The sequence below is a fragment of the Chroicocephalus ridibundus genome, chromosome 8, assembly GCF_963924245.1.
Source record: "Chroicocephalus ridibundus chromosome 8, bChrRid1.1, whole genome shotgun sequence".
Classification (NCBI taxonomy): domain Eukaryota; kingdom Metazoa; phylum Chordata; class Aves; order Charadriiformes; family Laridae; genus Chroicocephalus; species Chroicocephalus ridibundus.
Window position 1 is genome coordinate 18,584,786 of NC_086291.1, and position 19,365 is coordinate 18,604,150.

Consider the following 19,365-nt stretch of genomic DNA (forward strand, 5'->3'; position numbering starts at 1 on the left):
TAGACTTAAAACGCCTTAAAACTCGCCGGCAGAGCGCCGCGCGGGTTAGCCGGGCGCTTGCCTTTGTCCGCCTCCCTCTCGCCACCGGCGGCTTCTTTCAAGGATCGATTTCCCCGGCTCCTTTTCTGCCGGCCCCGCTCGGCCCGGCGCCCCGCGGACCCCCGCACCCCCCCGCACCCCGCTCCCTGCCCGCGGGACCGCGGCCTGAATAACGGATTTGGCGCGTCGGGGTGGGTGAGTGGTGGGGGGGTGTGTGCTCCCAGCGCCGGGGCGACACGCTGATGGCGAACCCCGAGAAACGCAGCCGTGCCCTGGCCAAGGCTCTGCCACCCGCGGCGGTGGCAGCAGGCATCACCTCCGGCCGCAATTCCCAGCGCGGGTGAACACGGGGACACCTGATCGAGCCAGGGTTTGCAGTCATGGGTCAGACCAGAGCAAAAGGAAAACGGTGCTTCATAAAGAAAGCGGGACTGAAAAACCCTCTACTACTATAAAACGTTTTTCTACGCTTACAACTACCTGCCCATTGAGGAGATTATGCTATCTTAACACTACGAAGTTGCATCGTTTCAATCACACCACTACAAATAAATACATGTCTTATTTTATAGGTCTAATTATTTACTTCCTACATTTTTCCAGCACCATTAAAATCATTAGGAAAAAAAGCAAAAACTATTTAATCAAATTGGTAATAAAAAAAAAAACCAAAACCTGTATTACTCAAAGAATAAAAAAATTTCTTCAGCTCTACTTGTGCAACCCAGCATGGACAGTCGCCACTGTCACTTGAGCCAAGGTCTGCAAACCCAGCAAGACACAGCTATTATCAGCTGAGCAGCACCAAATGCAGCCTGGCCTTGACCAAGAAGACATCAGATGGGAAGGGGATACCGTTTTCTGTACTTGAACTCATCAGAATTTTTGTACTAACTTGGAAATGGAAAGAAACTTTCCAAAATACTCAGGTCCAAAGACAGTAGCATCTTGTCTACAAAAATACCTTCCTCTGCACCTGGAGGTGAAGCAGCAGGCCAGGCAGGGCGTGGAGCACAGGTGGAATGTGTTTCCTATGAAAAACAGGACAAACTCACACAGCTGCATTCAGAGGCCTTCAGCTCCCACTGCTCTGCTACCACATCACACACAAGCACAAGCGACAGGACAGTTATCTCAAACAGCATCCCCAAAGGAAGTGTCCCAGCCTTCTCACCAGGCACAAAAAAAGCGTTCCTGGCAAGGGTTGCTAAGTAATAGCACACCCAGGCTGTAATCTGGTTAGCGAACAGCACGGAAGTGTCCCGAGAAGAGGAGCCTCACCATGGCCTTGGCCTTGCAATGACCACGTACCGGGACAGGCTGCCGTGCTCACACAACGGTGGTGTGACTGCACAGTGTTTCTTGCAGGATCAGGGCAGAAGCTACTACTATGTTGTCCGGTTCACCCCATCTAACCTCTGATGATTGCTTTAGGTTTGAAGACAATTAGATATAGCGCAGACGAATTGCATCCAAGGCTTCATCAGACACTGATTGAATTGTTCAACTTCACCAAGTGGACTTGATGAACTGCAAACTTGGAGCTGGATGTCACCTTCATAGGAGCATCACAAGCCCATCTATTTCTGCTGGCACCTGCATGCTGACAGGAGGATAACAAAATGGAGCCTGCAGGAGCCACCCCCCAGAGACTCTTGGGCACAGAGACCACTGAGGCTGCTCAGAAAGCAACCGATTACAGGAAAGCAACACCCTCGGCAGCTCGTAGGCCCCGAGGGTGTGTCACCTGGTGGTCAAGAGCCCACCAAAGTCAGAAAAGATTTAAAAAAAATTAGTAGGCATCTATTTGGTTTGCAGGAGGTATTTTTCACTTTTAGCAGGGCAAGGTGCTTACCACTCCTAGAAAGGGCTTGGGCGAGGACTGCGCACATTAGGCCACAGGAGTTTGTTACCAGAACACAGGAGGGCTTTGCCACAGCTTCACCAGGCTGGGGTTGGTTGTAAGATGCTCCTTCTAGCTTCTGCTCTGGTACCTCTCCAGCACCCTCACCTTTGAAGACAACAGGAATTTTGCTTTAAATATGCACTGGCAGATCAATCCTCTAAGTATTTCTGATCATCTAATGCATGCAATTCGACCTGCAAGATATATGGATTGTAACACTTTTATAAATCAGCATTTTACACAGCACATCCTGCTCCTGTGAGCTAACCTTGTCTTCAGAGCTGACAATCCTCAACATCATCGCTTTGAAGCGCTGAAATGGCAAGACGGCAATCTACTGAGCTAGAATATACCTCTGAAAATAAGTATATAAATACCGTACAGTGCATCTGAAGTTGATTTATGAAATAGTCAGGAGTTAAAATCTTGATATATTAGCAAAAATAACTAGACCTTTAAAGCCAAGAAGCCCTTAGGCTGTAGTGAAAATCATTGATGTAGACTTCAGTTGGAGCAGGAAAACCATCTGTATTTCGATGACAGTGCCATCACACACAGGAAAAAAAAATAATCCTAAAACTGTTCTTCCTTTCCTGCAGATAAAAAATAAAAGCGATTTTGCACCAGCTGCATGAAATGATTCCTAGCGAAGCGTTTGCATTTTAACTTTCGGTTATTAGTGATTCAACTTTATATCGCTCCGTAAAACAGCCTGGTCCTTCGCAGACAAAATAATAATAATAAACAAAGCAAGTCCTCGTCCCGGCAGCCTGCGATGATGCTTCTCTCCGGGGTGGATGGAGTAACCCGGGGGTGCCGGCAGCAGCCGGGGCTCGGCGGGGCCGGGGCCGCTTACCTGCACGGCGGCGGAGGGGCGGGCGAGGGAGTGGGGCAGGAGAGGGGAGAGGACTCTCTTCTCCGGGAGCCGCTTTGGAGCGTCGCCCTCGCCTCCTCCCCGTTTTCCTTCCAGGGAACGGGGAGACGGAGCCAGGGTGCGCGGGGTTCCCGGGCAGGGAACGGACGCGCTTTGCCCGCGGAGCCGGGAGGTGCTGCTCCGCCGAGCCCCGCTCCCCCCGCCACGGACACGTTGCGCTTCGGCCCGGGAGCACCCACCCAGGGGCAGCGCTCGGCCCGGGAGCACCGGCGGCGCGGTGCGGGCGGCGCGGCACCGCCGCCGCGCTACGGGCTCATCCCCGCGCCCTCCCCAGATAAAGCCTTTTTTTTTTAGTAAATAAAAGAAAAATATTACTAACACGCGTGCTTGTATCATCAAAAAAACGCTATTTTTAACGGGAAAAGACTCGCAGGGAGTAAAACCCGCGGAGGACGGCAGCAGCACGGCGGCACCTGCCAGCTGTCGCTGTCGGAGGCTACCGGGGCTATGTCCGCGCCCGTTCCAGTCCCCGGTCTGTCTCAAATAGACAGATACATATATATATATTAGATATATATATATATTATTGGCAAACCTCGCTAGCAGGGCGCGGTGGGACAGGGAGCCGCGCAGGGCGGCGATCCCCGCCTAGGCGCCGAGCCGCGTAGCGGCGGCGGGGAAGGGCCCGGCAGGGCGGGCGGCGGGACAGGTGGCGGGACGCGGTTCCCCCCCACCACCACCGGCGCGGGCCGTGCCGGTGATGGGTAGCGGTACTTACGGTGCCGCGGCCGGCCCTGCCGAGGGAGGCGGGAGCGGGCGCGGGCACCGCCGGGGCGCGGAGCCGCCGCCGCCGCGCGGGAGGGGCGCCCCCTGGCGGCCGCGGGGGGAGGCGCCGCGCGTGCCCCCGCCCTGCCGGTGCCCGGCGAGGCGGGATGCGTCCCGCCGGCCCGAGCCCGCCACGGCCCTTTGGTGGCCGTCGCTTGTGCCGCCCCCCGTCCTTGGGCTGGGGAGATCAATTAGCACCGACCAGTTAATCGCCTTCATCCGGCGCCCGGGAGGCGCGTCTCCCGCCCGGAGACACCGCCGCACCGCGACCGTCCCCGGGCCGGGCTCCCCGCACGGGCACCGCACCGGGACCGGCCCGGCCGCCTCCCCCGGCGCGGCTCTGCCCGCGCAAGGAGCCGCCCGCTCCCCCCCGCATCTGGAATCCGCAATCGAGAGCCCAATTTTGTCATTTGGAGCCACTAATTATCTAATCACGCCACGCTACAGAGCGTACTTGTCTGCCCAATTAGCTAGGACAATTATTAAAATTCGGAGGCCTAATTATGTCTCAATTTAATGCTGGCAAACTCGCGCGTAGAGCAGTAATTAAAATCCTCTCCTTGGCTCTGCCTTTAGGGCAGCGGTTGATTAGGACCTGTCAGGGCTGCGCGGCACCGAACCAGCCGAGCGGATTGTGCGACATGACCCCGCATTGTTAAGTGTGTCAACATATTAACCTGAATTCCCTTCAGCCCCCGTAATCACATTTGGTAGGAGGAAGAAAAGGGGCTAAAACATGAAGCATTTTATTAAAAAAACATAAATTCTTTTTAATTAATGCTGTAAGAGATCTGACGCGGCTTGAGCTACCAAATGCTGCGAGTCATTTAAGGCTGGTGCTTCTAATTACCAGTAAAGGAAGGTTTGCTCTTCTCCGTTAAAAAGGCTTCCCTCTCCTCTCATTTAAAGAAAATGATCTTTCTTTTGGGTAGTGTATTTTTTAAAACCCAGCTAGTTGGCTTCCAGTGATAAAGTTGATTACCAGTTTTTTGTTTGATGATGGAACACAAGCGAATATTGACTTCTGCGAGAATCAAACAGAAGACCGGAGGCGTAAATAAAACGGTCAGGATTTAACACTTGAAAGAAGTTAATAAAGTTGAAAATTAAAAATCATAATATTGGGATAATTTCTAAATATTTATTTTTGCTCAGCTCTCAAGTTTGATAGTAATTCAGTGTTAAAACACAGACAGACAAGAGCTGGAGTTAACCCCGTCGGCTGCGTTCCCACACGGTGTAGCACGGATCCTGCCACAGACGAGGAGCCCCCGAGCCCAGCATCCCCCAGCCATGGCCACCGCAGAAAGAAGACTAGCCACGCTGGCCGTGGCAGCAGAAACATTCCCCTTTTTGGCTGGAAAAACACAGCACCGAGGAAGGTGGTTCTTTCATTTCTAGTTCGTGAGTTCTCCAGGGTCTGGGACTGTGGAAGCAAACCTTAATTCCCGGCGCGGAGAAGGCCTGCCTGCTGTGGGGGGGAGCGAGGGAGGGAGGGGGCCTCTGCTCCCACTGTGCGTGCCCTACATCTTGGAAATAGCCCTGCTCCCAGCCCCCTCGGATGGCAAACTGAAGTGCAAATCTGTGTTCTGGCTTGTTCCGGTGGCTGTTGGCGCGTTTTCCTCTTGTCAGCAGCGATTGACTGGTCAGGCTCACCCTTGTACAGCGATTGTAACAGCTCATTGACAGACCGGTGACCCAGCCGGACCCGATAATGGAAAACTATTGATTTCTGTGGGCTCAGCAGATCTAAAATGAATGCCCAATATAATGTCATCAGCTGTCTTGGACTCTGATAAAGAGACAAAGTATCAAAGACGTGCTGCCTATCCTGACAATTTACTTGAGAAAAAAAAACAAACAAAACTAGATACAAACAAACGCCGAAGTGGCCTTTCTCAGTTTTTCCCCTAATAAGCAACGAGCAATCAATGCCTGAGCAAATGCTAAGAAACCGCAGCCCAGATGTGGCGGGGGCTCCAGCTGCCCTTTTAACCGAGGTGGCCCGTGACAGCCCCTCCAGGTTTTAAACCCGTGCCGCAGAAGAAAAGCATGTAGGTGACACCAAACCCCACACCCAGCCACCAGCCGCCGGCGAGGGAGCAAGGTGAGGGGCAGAAAGGCTGCCAGATGTCACCCAACAGGGGCCACCATTTGCTCCTACCTGCAGGAAACCAAAAAAGCTTGAACAAGCCCATGAGGCTTGAGCTAATCACACACCCCTCCCGTGTCACAACAAGTGCCCTGGGCTTAGGAGGATGTTAGGTAATAGTGATAAACCCTAGTTAACAAAAAATCCAATAACGCAAGGTGAAATTTCAAATTTGTGTAGCAGCCCGCATGCGGCTGAAGTGTTCATGGATAGAAAAGTACTGCGAGTCCGATTGAAATTTTGGGAGGGGGGAGATCAATACATAAGGACTTGCAGAATTGCACGGGCTGTTTGCCATAAGCAATACCATTTATAAGTTTTAACAGGAAGAGACACTGGTATGGCAACCTTCTTAGAAAATGTTTGGGGGAAAAAGCAATAGCTCAAAGATTGACTTTTTTTGGTCTTAGGGAACCAAACCATGGGCTGTCCTTCTGAGGCAGGTCATTCCACCTGGATAAAGCAGCCGTCAGTTCCGTGTCCCCATGTCTGATGGGTGGAGCTCAGACCTCACCGACACTTTGGCACATCAGGAAGTCGGTGGGTCATTTACCAGTGGAAAGTCTGTGGGAATAGGGCTCAGACAGATGCCAGTTTTCTGTGGGATACCAAGTGCTTGGAGGAGATGTTTCGCTGTGCCCCAAACCCCTTCTTGTAGGGCTTGGAGCCTTCCAGAACTTAACTCCTTCCACATTAACCAAGTTTCCTGTAAGGGGTGGAAGGAAAAAACAGAGACTTACCCTGGCAGATGCCAGCACACATTTAATTCAAGATCTAATACCAGTGGAGATTAGAACAGCTTTGTGATCCTGGCGAAAAAATTCAAGTGACCTTGGGGAAACATTTCTTTTAATTATGAACAACTGGTCAGTTTTATCACAAAAATACAGGCCCTTCTTGAGTGCATTTTTCATCTTCTGTAGCCTTCTGCTCAGTGGCTTCTCCCCATATGTGCCTCGTACCCCTCGCACCGTTGTTCTGCCCGTGACACACGCACACGTGTGTGTTGCCTTTGCTTTTCCGTGACAGCCCATCCGGCTCCGTGATGTGCTACACACTCTCGTCAAGAGGAAATGACTGCACACATTACGTTAACATGATCGCAGCCGAATATATTTCAGTTCCTACATATTTTCCTTTTCTACACGCTTCCCACTGCGCAGCCTTGGCTCCTGCAGACGGCCCCCGAACCCACCTACCTCCACTCGAGCTTTTACTTCGTGTTCAATTTCCAGATGTTGCTTTCAAGCATTTCTCTTCTTGGCGTCCCCTCAGGGCCTGATCCTGTGAGAGTAAGTGTGCCGCACCTGAGAAGCGTTAAGCAAGGCTGTGCGAATTGCTGGCGACGCTTTGGGTTTTGCTTTTTTAATGATCGTTTTGAATTAAATGAAATGTAAACTCTTGCAGCTTTTTGCGTTGTTTATCCAACACCCACACACCCACACACACGCCCCGACCATTTTCCATTAGCTAGAATGAGGAGCTGAAATCCCCCCATCCATCTCACTGCAGAGTTTTTTAGTGATGCTCAAACCCAGATGTCTTGTCCCCGGAGAGGCAGTTCTCCGTTCTCAGCTCCTCCTGCCCATTTATCAGAACCCCAAATCTTGTGTGAAGCCAAGCGGAGATAACATCCCCACACCGCTCCCTCCCTAAGTACAGCGAACATGCTCAGGCTTTTGGATAGCAAGCTCCTGAGGCAGGGATTATGCTCTGTAGCATTACTGTTGTCATATTTTCCCTGTTGTAATGTTCCATGTACATTTATGTCATTTATAAAATACAATTAACAGACATATTGGAATCCACAATGGCCCAAAGAAGGGAATAAAAGTAGAGTAACCATGTACTTTTGCTTCCTACAAGTAGGCTGGCTGTGGTGACCCACTCCCAACCAGCAGATGAGTAGTAAAATTGAAACACAGTCCTGAATATTTAAAAGGTATGGCAGAGCCATCCACAGTTCCCTTTCACTTAGCAGAGACCTCACAACGGGGTCCGGCTTCTCTCCCTCCGCAGACATCGAGCCCCCGTGTCTCACTGCACACCTCGCCTCCCTCCAGTGAGTACCAATAACTAAGCCTTAATACGGTTATGACCTGATGGTTCATCCAGCCACCAAGAAAGCATCCAAACACGGTCATCCAAAATGAGCCAGTGGAAGGCTTGTACCAAGTCGTTATCCTTCCCCGAGGAAGACCACTCTGACCTGTACCTAGCTGCACTTCCCAAAGATACTCCCTGTGGGACCAGCTGCCCCTTGTTTCCCATGAAAGGCATCAAGGGACTATAGAGTGCCAATTTTTCACTAAAGTTTCTAAATCAATGTAAATACATATTTTATAGCATTCAGTATTTCAATAATGTGTACACATACCTGTCTACTCACAGGTCCGAGCCCACCGCACCACCTCCACGAGCTCTGCTCTGCTGGGAGCTACTGTCACTGGGAGGATCGCAGCCCACCAGTATGGGCTGAGATTTTGTAGGCAACTGTCCTCTGGCAAAGCCCAAATTGTAGGTTTTAACATTTACAAATAGGTTTGCGCAAATAATTGAATCCACTGTAAAGCAACCGAATGAAACTAAAATGAGCAAAACCCCTGCCTTCAGATCAATCTGAAATAATATTTTCCAGATTTCTTTGCTGAAACAAAACAAATCCCATAAATTTTGCAGCGAGGGAAGTGCTTTGTTTCAGCGAAAATGCTTCGTTTTGGGCACTTGCAACAGAAAAAAACCCCAAACCCACAAAGGAAATAAGAGGTTGGATTCACCACAGCTGCTGTCATTCCCTTTCTATCCACTAACCCAGTAATTAGGGCAGTGACCCAGGATGTGGAAGATCCATGTTCAATCCCTTCTCTGCCTGGAGGGATTTGAACCTCCATCTCTCATCTCCGAGGAGAGCGTTGGAGCTGCGGTGCTGGAGGGGGCCCTTCTCCGCCGTCTCCTCTGGGCTGGGTCCCTCCTGGAGAGGTGCTTGGCGCCGGCTGGACGCTGCGTGCCCCCGGGTGCCCCATCTCCCCTGAGCACAGCCCGGCTCCCAGCAGCATCCGGCGACCTCCTCTCCCTCTGCCCTGTGGCCCAGCCCGTGCGGAGATGCCGTGTGCCAGGTGGAGGAGTTCCAGCAGGTTAGACCACTCTCCGATGCACGACACCGACATGTTTAAGGTATGTCCGTAACCCGACCGCCGAGGTGATCCCAGGTCTGGGTATCGAAACCCTAAGGCAGAATGCGAGTCCTCCTCCCTAGATACATACCGTAATGCCAGGGCTTTTCCCCAGTAAATAAGCAATATGCTAAAAAAAAAAAAAAAAGAGAAAAAAGAGGAAAAAATCTCAGTCTAGTTCAGATAAATATTGTATTTCCCTAAACCTAAATCTCTTCCCACTTTTCTAGCCACACCTTGCTACAATTTTCAATTACTCCCATCAATCTTTCCTAACGTCAGAGGCAATTTGCAATAATAGACAAAAATTGTAGCAAGGTGTGGCTGGAAAAGTGGGAAGAGATTTAGGTTTAGGGAAAGACTGATGTTAAGAAGGGTTTCCTGCTATGAACATATTACTTCCTTGTCATCTTCTTTTGTACCTTGTAACCACAACTAGTTTCATAAGCAGCTTACACTTGCCCAGCAATGAGCTGTAAGATACTGGATATAGAACTGAACGTGTCAAACGTCCAGCCTTCTGCAGAGCTTTGCGGGGAAGCTTTGCACACAGTAGTTCATGTGCACAATTTTCATATTACCAGTGAGATGAGTCCTGTTTTTAACTAAGAAAATTTGCCGCCTCAATGCTACATTTTAAATTATCTTCATCATCTTAATAATGCTACTTAAAATTATTTTCTAGTACATATTTCTGTTGAAAGGAACATCCTCCTCCATTCAAATTTTGCTCTACTGTTTCTAGAAGGTAAATAAATTATCTGGCACTTCCTATGAGCAGACTTTGATTACCCAGAAGTCCATAATTTCTGGGTATTTGATAACCTTTTATTAGGGCTGACCTCTGGGGACCCTCCAGACAAGTGGCCACACGAAGTCACAGTCGGAAAAGGGATTCACCCAGCCAAGTGTGAGAAGGACTCCTTTGTAATGAACATTAAAAAAACCCCCTCTACTTTCATCTTGCTTTAAGAGCCTCTAGCACAGCATATTTACGGAATAATAAAAGAGGGCTTCAGGCCTTTTCTTCTCATACATCAGTAACAGGATTCTCATATCACGCTTATATGCTCTGCATGCTATATAATTTACTGTACCTTGCTTCTCATAGCTAATAGTCTCAAATAGAGTAAATGAAATAAATCATCTGATACTGTTCTCACACGAGAATTAAACCACGGCACAAAACTGGCTGAGAATATCCCCGTGACAACTCCTGTCCCCTCCTCCCCCCGTGCAAGCGTTACCCCGTCTCACCCTGGCACGCCGCTTGTGGTGCTCAGGTATCGCTGCCCAGTACAAACCAAATAAATAAATGACCATTTATTTGTACTACCAAGAGGAAACTTGAAATGAAATCCCTGGTACCAAAAGCTACGCAGATACAAAATTAAGATGTTTCCCTTCTGGAATATCTTACACTCTACGAGATGGCACAGACAGGGGGTGGGAGGAAGGAGCGGAGCGTTTGCAAACAGTTGCCACAGAGCCGACTGCGTTCACAAATAGAGGGAAACCACTGCTTCCAGAATTAACTGTGTCTCTCCTTTGCATCGACTTTAGAAAGGACAAAAAACTGTGGAGTTACTAAAGGTAGAAATGAAAACAGTGAATGAACGGCTTGTTCTGGGCAATAACAAGAACCACAATCCATCAAGGTTACCTGAGACCTTCATCTCCAAAGCAATGAACGTCTGGGGTTTTTATACTCTCTTAAGTCAGTGGGAAAATGCTACTGTGAATTATCTGCATTTGGTGTGAATGGGTGTGCAAGTGTGTGTGTATGCGCTCATTGTTTCATTTCATTTTTGTATCAATCAAAGATATATTAAATGGTACAGAAAAAGTAACAGTCTTTCTTCTCATGGTATTTTTAAGCTGAAATTGTGCAAGAGATGAAAAAAACGAGGTCTCGTGTTATTTTGAGTCACAAGGGGGGATTTATTTTTTTTTGGTAATGAAATCCAAAGTGATTGCAGACACCGAAGGAAGCCACCGCAGCCCAGGTGCCCTCATGCCCCCAGCTGCAGCCACAGCCCTGTCCTGCAGACACCCAAAGCGGCACGAGGAGGGCGGGCACCTAGCTGCCGGCACAAAGCCTGTGGCCCCAGCATGGCCATCCTCGATGCTGGAGCCACCACAGACCTACCTCTGGTTCCCACGGACCCTCTTCAGTAAGGAGACAACGTGGGCGCTGAGGAGTCACTCACGGCGCAGATTGAGGGGCGTCCTGCTCTCACACTTGGCCCGCGGAACACTGGGCAGAGCCGGCGCGGCAGCGCTGGCGCTGTGTTATGAGCTGCCCTGGTGAAGAGATGCAGCAGGGAAGGAAAGCCCCGCTTGTCCTGCTCCCTTACATCTCCACCAGTTCACCCAAATGCGCTTTTGATGTGATTTGGGATCATGGCCCAGGAGTCCACCCACAGAATCACGGGCAATGCAGCCCTGTGATCCTACGGGCATCCTCCTTTGAAGCAAAGTGTAAAACGTTAACGATTCCACTGGCTGCTGACAATCCCTGCTAAGAACTCCCCTATTCCTAACCCCATATGGGGCACTCTTAATTCAGTCTCACGTGGAGCACCAGATGCTCTAATCACATCATCCTGATCTTCTGTAAGGTGTATTAGACAAAGAAATACTACATCTGTAACTGCGACAAGTATTATTTTTAATCGTGTCCATGATGGTTTCATTTCAAGGCTCAAGAATCCGCTCCAGCAGGCCCATTTTATGTTTTTACGCAACCCAGGAGCCCCAGTGAGGAATTCCTGAGATACGTTCACTTGTATCTGTTTACGAAAAGCCACAGGCACATAAGGCCATGAACATTTCTTGCCCATCTGCTCCATAAATTTTTCTGTAAGGCTTATTGCGGAACACACTAAATGAGTTATGGGTGGTCAGCTGTTGCTTTTAGGTTTTGCTGCAGTTGTTGCCCAGGATGTTGCAGATAGAGCCCGTACCTGCATCAGTCTGCTTGATACCATTTCTGACCCAATGAAGCTGTTAAGTACGGCATCTGAATTACTGTATCATCTGCATCATCTCTTATGATTCTACTCATGTACAGGCGCTGGAAAGGACCTTGCGGCCTCTAAGTTATTTTGTTGTAGTATTGTAGAAAAGAGATGTTTTTTCCCTTAATCCTGATAACACACTTATAACACAGCCCAGGACACTTAGAAATCCAGTGCCCTGGAGACTGATTATCCAGCACTGACAATTTTCCACATTATCCTTTTTGCTCTCACAAGTGATACGTGTATCATTGCTGGCCTCCATCCTCTTGGAGTATATAAAAAAAACCCCACTTCTAAAAAGTAGTTCTCCACCAACTTTCTTTAAGACTAGCAGCAGTAACATCCAACGTGATGAGTGACATTTCAGAAATAATTGAACGTCTCCATGGCACACAGAAACACAAGACAGAAAGCCAGCGTCTCCATCAGCTGAGACACGCTCAGTGCCAGCCCCCTCGCTCGCTCCAGATCACACACAGTAGAACTTGAAGAGCTAATCTGATTCCTCTCCTGATGCTACTCATTTCAGAGTATGAATTATGCTGGAAAATCAACATATGAAAACAACGACATGTATGTTAAAGGAAAAGGCACAACCTAAAATGATGAAAACAAGCTCACGTCCTGAGCAGCAGCTGCAGCACGGCCACCCATTAAACTCCACCAGGCTCCATATTTGTTCCAGAATAGTCCAATTGACAAATGGGATCTGGGGCAAAGAAGAGAAGGACAAACAAGATGGTGCACCTTCTGCTCCCCAGGCATCGCCAGTCTCGGAGAATTTCGGGTCCGTGTCTCCGCTCTGTCTACTGTTGCCTTAGCACAAGGGAATGCACAGGCAGCAGCCCTTAGGGCAGGTGTCACTGGGTCTTTTGGCCATTGATCCATCCGACCAATTCACTTCCCAAATTTCTTCACCATCAGAATATCATCTGGAATCAGGAATTTCAATCAGGAATCAGGAATTTCACATGGTGAAAGCTTTTGCTGCATCAGCCCAAGTGGGGCAGGAAAGGTCTTCCTTTTGCCTTGTTTGTGCTGCGAACAAGCAGAAGACGACACAAGTCAAATGTATTTGGCTGGAATAACCGTCCTCAGTACTGAGTGTTCACAGCAGGGCTGAGGAGATCTTTCTAAAGAGCTCCGGCACCAGCTAATGTCTGCTTTACTGACATATTTAGGCATTTCTCTCCGTGCAGGTGAAGTGTTGTGATTTCTGCAACTCCAGTATCTCATTTGCCTTTAAATCCTGCCTTTCATCCCTGTAGTTTGTCCTTTACATGGGTGAAAAATCCCAAATCCACCTCCTTTCTGAAAAAGTATTTAATTTAAATATTTAAATTAAAAATATTTAACTTACAGAAACTGTTTCTAGAATTGTTATGTCTATAGACTATCCAGATACTTGTTTACTTCACAGAATAACTTTGACTAACAAAACTGTGTGGCCCAAATAGAGGCTTACAAATCCAGGCACTGTTATACCTACGTATTTATGGCATGTAAGGAAAAAAAGCCATTTTTTTAAACATGGTACTATCAGAGGGAGGGAGATGTAAGGGGATAATTCCCATCAGAGTGAAGACAGGGGTTGACAAGAAAAGCAGAGGGAGAAGTGACGGAGATCCACCCTCGAAGAAGTTGCTTCCCAGGAAGAGCGGGACAGCTTGGGCGGAGGCTTCCGAAGAAGGCGCTGCCTGGCCTGCTGTTAGCAATGATCCCTCTTCGAAGACCAGTGACAGGTAAATAAATCCACTATGCTTTAAAGGACAGCAACACACACCTACACCAGACTCGGGGAATATTCAGTAGATGGCACAGGAAGTTTAGAAGTGGAAGCAAATAAATCAGCCCCCATTAATAACATGTTGACTAGAAGAAACCAGACAAAACTGAAAGAGGGTAGGTTTGGATGAGATATCAGGAAGAAATTCTTTACTGTGCGGGTGGTGAGGCACTGGAGCAGGTTGCCCAGAGAAGCTGTGGATGCCCCATCCCTGGAAGTGTTCAAGGCCAGGCTGGATGGGGCTTTGAGCAGCCTGGTCTAGTGGGAGGTGTCCCTGCCCAGGGCAGGGGGGTGGGAAATGGATGATCTTTAAGGTCCCTTCCAACCTGAACCATCCTGTGATTCTCTGAATTACAAAAAAAAAAAAAAAAAAAAGTTAAAATATGGATGACATGAAAACTGGTGCCTTTTAAAAGGACTTAAAAGCAGAAGTATTCTGCCAAAAGGAAGCTATGGAAAAAGAAAGCCCAGCTCACGTGCCCTTCCCATGGCTGGGCTTTTGGGACAGAGGACGCATATTACAGCTTTACCAAATTTCTTGAGCAAGAGCGTAATGCTGCTCTGCGGCCCACGGTGCTCAGCACAGACCTTCCCCACCTTCCTGCTCAGCACACACCTTCCCCACCGCGCCTGCGAGCGGCAGGAGTATGGGAAGGAGATTTACAGGCATGTGTCCAAGATACACTATATCTTTGTTTTTAATCCCTTTTAAATGACATACTCCCACACGAGGGAAAATTAGGGCCATGTTCAAGCTTTTGTTATGGGAAGTATGCCGTGCCTACTTTAAAGCGAATCCGCTGCGTCCCACCGGGTTGCGCGTCCCTCTCCGCGCCGCGCTCCTGCGGCCCCAGCCAGATGGCCGGAGCGGGAGCCTGTCGCCGGAGCACATCTCCATGGAGGAGGACGTCACACTGTGCTGGGTGACCAGGCTGTCCCTGAATGCAACTCCGTCACGGTATTTAAATCGCATTAAAGCTTTCTTTTATTACATACCCCCTTGTGGTTTTGCCCGGCTACATTCTAATTACCAGCCTTGCTGCAGCACACGCGGGTTCCGCTGCTCTCCACCCCTCCCGTTTTATGGGAAATTACTTATTCCGCACAACCCTAATGAAAATACTGCAGTGAGACAACTCTCTCCTTTTATCTTGCGTTTCCCGTTCTATCGCGTAAGCCATTTTTTGTATGGAAGAGAGACAACAAAATATTCAGGTTTGCATGCATTTTCAGGAAGAGCAGATACACCTATGAAGGGTCCCCAAAGCAGTTCAATCGCTTTTCCTATTTTCTTCCGTAATACCTGATCCTGAAATCTTGAAATCTCAATATGTTTTTCCATGTCAGATGTCAGCCGCACCTGTTCTTCGAAGATATTACATTTTGCATTTCTTATTCTCCACCTATTAACTTCTGGAATAGAGTATTTTAAAGAAGATGCATTTCAGTAACTTCTGATGACTTATACCGCATTCTGTTCCTGAGCACTTTTTTTCAGCAGTAGGCACAATTCCTCTCTCCTACCCAATTAGTTCCCAGCACTAATCAGGTCAGAGGTCATGTGGACTTTAATGGAGAACGTAACACTCAGGACAGCTTCAGGACTAGGACGTGGCTGGGTTCGGTGTGTCGGCAGCACCACCGCTGCCCTCGGCCACGGCTCGGCCGTTCCCCATTTTCCAGCTATGGCACTATCCACACCTCAACGAGACGATGGTTTCACGCCACCTTGCTGTCTTCAGAGCGTCCCTGTTGAGCAAGGTCGAAACCGATTTGACTCTTAACCAAGGCAAAATAATGACATGGTGAAAGGCTACATTTATACTTATTATTTGATTTGATTTACTGCCTAGGTACAGCCCTGGAGCTGGGCCTCGGTAACCCCTGCAGGCAGAGACCACCTTACCTCTGCGTGGGGAAGCAGTTCAGATCTGCAGGGTAACGAGGGGTAAGAAATCTCACCTTTGCGAGTCTTCTAGAATTAACACAGACTTTTAATGAGAAACTTTCTAGTTAAAAACAAGACAACGAACGCTTTCCTGGGGCAGGGGAAAGGGACTGAGAGAGAAGGTGCATGCAGGGCAAGTTCAAAAAAAGTAGGGAAAGTGCTCAGATTTTCTCCGTCGATAAACGAGCTCCCCGCGACAGCAGTGAATACTTGCGCTGGCTGCGGGCAGCACGTGCTGCCGTTTGCTGGCAGCTGGATATGAACGTGAAGCAGTTGAAGCTCTGAGTACCCCCGGTTCAGTTTTCAGGACCCGCTCCATTTTCAGTTTGACCCCAAACGGGTCAGAGCTCGCTCTCTGTGCGCAGTAATAACAGCAACGGCAGAATAGATGTGCCAGCTTCAGTCAAATTCCTCAGAGATAGAAACCTGAAATCAAGTACCTAAATTCACGATGGGGAGCTCTCACCCGCCCTTTTGGAGCACTGGATAGCCAGGATTGACATTTTCAGTCTGTTAAGGTAGGGAAGACACCTGAAATCTGAAGGACAAGAGCAAGATAAGCACCTACTGCTTCAACAAAGGGAAAAATAAAAGATCCGTCCACCGTAAACCTGGCTGCGACGGTAGCAGGTATCTAACGCATCTAGACCGTAGATACTCTTGTGTAACATACCTGCTGCTTTCCATTTCTAAAGTAACGTGAAGAAAACGTAGTCTGGACCACCGTACAACTTCCACGGCCCAGCACACACCGCGTGTCGGGAAAGCAGGGCTTCCCTCCCTCCTCCCCAGCCTTCACGGGATCCTCTGCCGGCTCCTGCGGAGTGCAGGAAACCCCAGGAACCTGCAGGCTGCTGATGTTGTTCGCTGCTGGCAGCGGAGGGTGCTGCTCACGTACTGCTGGCGCTTTTCTACATCTGAATCTGAAACCACAGTCTAATTTCCGAAGAATTTCATGCTATCATCTATCGCATTCATCATTTACTAGTAGATGGGCTGAGATTCTTATCTCTGGTATGTTTTTACCAGTTTTTAATAGATATCCCTGTTCTGCTTTGCTCAAAGCTAAGCAGCTGCTTGTTCACAAAAACCGTTCAAGCAAACGCTTCATTACATAAATACTTCTGTGGTTTCAGAAAGGCTGTCAGGAAAAAAAAAAGAAAAGAAAAGATAGGAAAAAAAATAAAAGAAAAAACAACAACAACGACAAAAGAAAAACACAAAAAATAAAAGCCAGCAACCCACTTTTATGCAGACAAAAGAGGAAGATGGTACAAGATGTTCACTTTCGAGGATGGGCTCATGCTACGTATGGTAACTCACGAGGCAGGAGTTCAGTTCCCAACAGCGGAGTCGGCTCCGGAGCCCTGGGTTGGTACCAACTGTGTAACTTAGGATTTTTGTTCTGTGCAATTTCTCTTCCAAATGTGCAATTTCTCCTCCTCCCCCCACCACTTAGGTACAGACAGCTACCGTCTCCATATAAATCAGAAATCAGGCCATTAACTAAGCTTTTAAGAATACTAAGCAGTACTCTACTGCATTCACTGCGACATAGCTCACAGGATTTTCCAGAAAAGCTTCCTTGCTGGTAGCCAGTGGTAAAATAAAGTCCTAAAGAACAAGAGGGATGAAAAATGAAGAAGAAAAAGCAAATGTGGATATAAGCAAAAAAAGCGAGGAAGGGGAAAACAAACCATGCTCGGAATGAAGATAATGAAAACGGTCAGGCTAGAGCCCAGTGAGACGCGGCTGAGTACCGTCCCCAGATGGGAACCTGGGCCTGAGGGCAAAGAAATGAGTTGGGGATCCTGGAAGAACACTCACATTCTGGGTCAGGGTCTTCAGTCCTTTATCAGCACTCGTGGTCAGCTGCAGCGAGAGAGCACCGGGTTTGGTAGTGGAGGTTATTGCCACGAGGAGAGAGCGTTATAAAACGATGGGTGCCAAATAGCAAAGAGGAGAGGTATTTCTGAGGCAGTGAATGCTAATCCCTACGTGAACAGAACCTGGAAAATTCAGATTTGAGTACCAAATTTGTGAGTGAGGCCATATGTGGGAAGAGCAGCTCATGCTCCTTCATGACAGGACCAAGTGCCTATGGATTTATACGCAGCACTTAAAAAGCATCAGCAAACGTACTCCAGATGGCAAATGGAATGGGTACAGTTGACTTCCAACACAAGAAATTGGATTTAAATCCACTTTTCCCTGTCACTGCCTATTTCTTTCAGTTGGGGGTTAAAACTTATTCCTTGGCTGTTCAGCTAAGGAGAATATTTGCCCTAACCGCCTCTGTGCCGGGAACCCAAACACACCCCTGAAGATTTGGAGGCGCAGCAAATGCAGCCATCAGCTGGATTTCAGGGACTACAAAACAAGTGTCAACCTCAGGCTTAGACTGTCTTCCCCTGTTTGCAGTTTCTGTTTCAACCTGTGGGGGTTTTGTTTGTTTGGTTTTAAAAGATTTTTTTTTCCCCCCTGCTTCTTCATCCAAATAAGGCTATTTTCTTTCTCCTACTTTCACACAATTGTTTTTTCAGGGAAGAGACAGATGAAAGAATTATTCCTTGTCAGCAAGACTTGTACCTGGGTGACACACGATTCCTTATTTGGTTAAAACACAGGTTAACGGCGTCAGCTTGCATTCTGCTTTATCACTCACTTCTCTGAAGCCATTTCAAAGAGCACAATGGGATTCGGAGCTTCAGCAGTTGTCGCTGCAGCAATGAGGATGGATTTGGAGGAGTTTCACGGAGCGCTACAAACATGACTCACAGCTGCTGCCGGTTTAAAGATACATAATCCAATGTTTAAACATGTGAAGTTTCCAGTTTCCTATAAACAGTTTTTTTTGGAAAGTGGTAGATTGTATTTAGGAACACTCACCATAAACGTCAGGTGAGGATGTTTCACGTTGCAGGTCCGTGACACAAATGCAGAAGGATTATCGTCATCGCTTGGTACGTAAACCTCGGCTCTTATGAGTCAAAAGTGTACTTTTAAGGGAAAACAGAAAGCCCAACAGTGTTGCGATTTATACAACATGCATACTACAAACACTTTGGAAGCTGTGAGAAGGCTCCAGGGCTCGCTTCGCTCCCCCGCTGGACAGTAAGAGTTGCAATTTTGAGGTCTCTGGGCTCACAGTTACCAAGGATGACGTTTGCTCGGGCTTTAATTGTAGTTAAAAAAGCATGCAGTGCCTGCGCGAGAAAGGTCTTCCAGGGCTTTTTTAACAAACTTTGCCTCCACCTAGAGAAGAGCCTATATGGGATACAGTTATCCCTGTACCCTGCAGGGATAAATTCATTCCAATTTTTACTTCTAGCAAAAATAACAGCACGTCAGTCTTCAGGAAACACCCGTGAAGTCCCCGTGTAACCAGCAAGTGCACAGCCCCCGCCACCCCCTGCCACCCGGGCCAAGGCACCGCAGCCGGACACCAGCCACTCCGAACACCAGGTCCTTCTACTTGACACACTCGAGCATTCCCAAGAAGTTTCATTCCAAGGCTCTTAGCGGACATACGTTCACACTGGGCGCTAAAGTTAGGGGGATTTCTTGCTTTGGCTTTTAAAATACAAGTTTATCAGCCTAAAGTGCAAGTAGAAATGAGAACGAGCAGTGCCAGAGTAC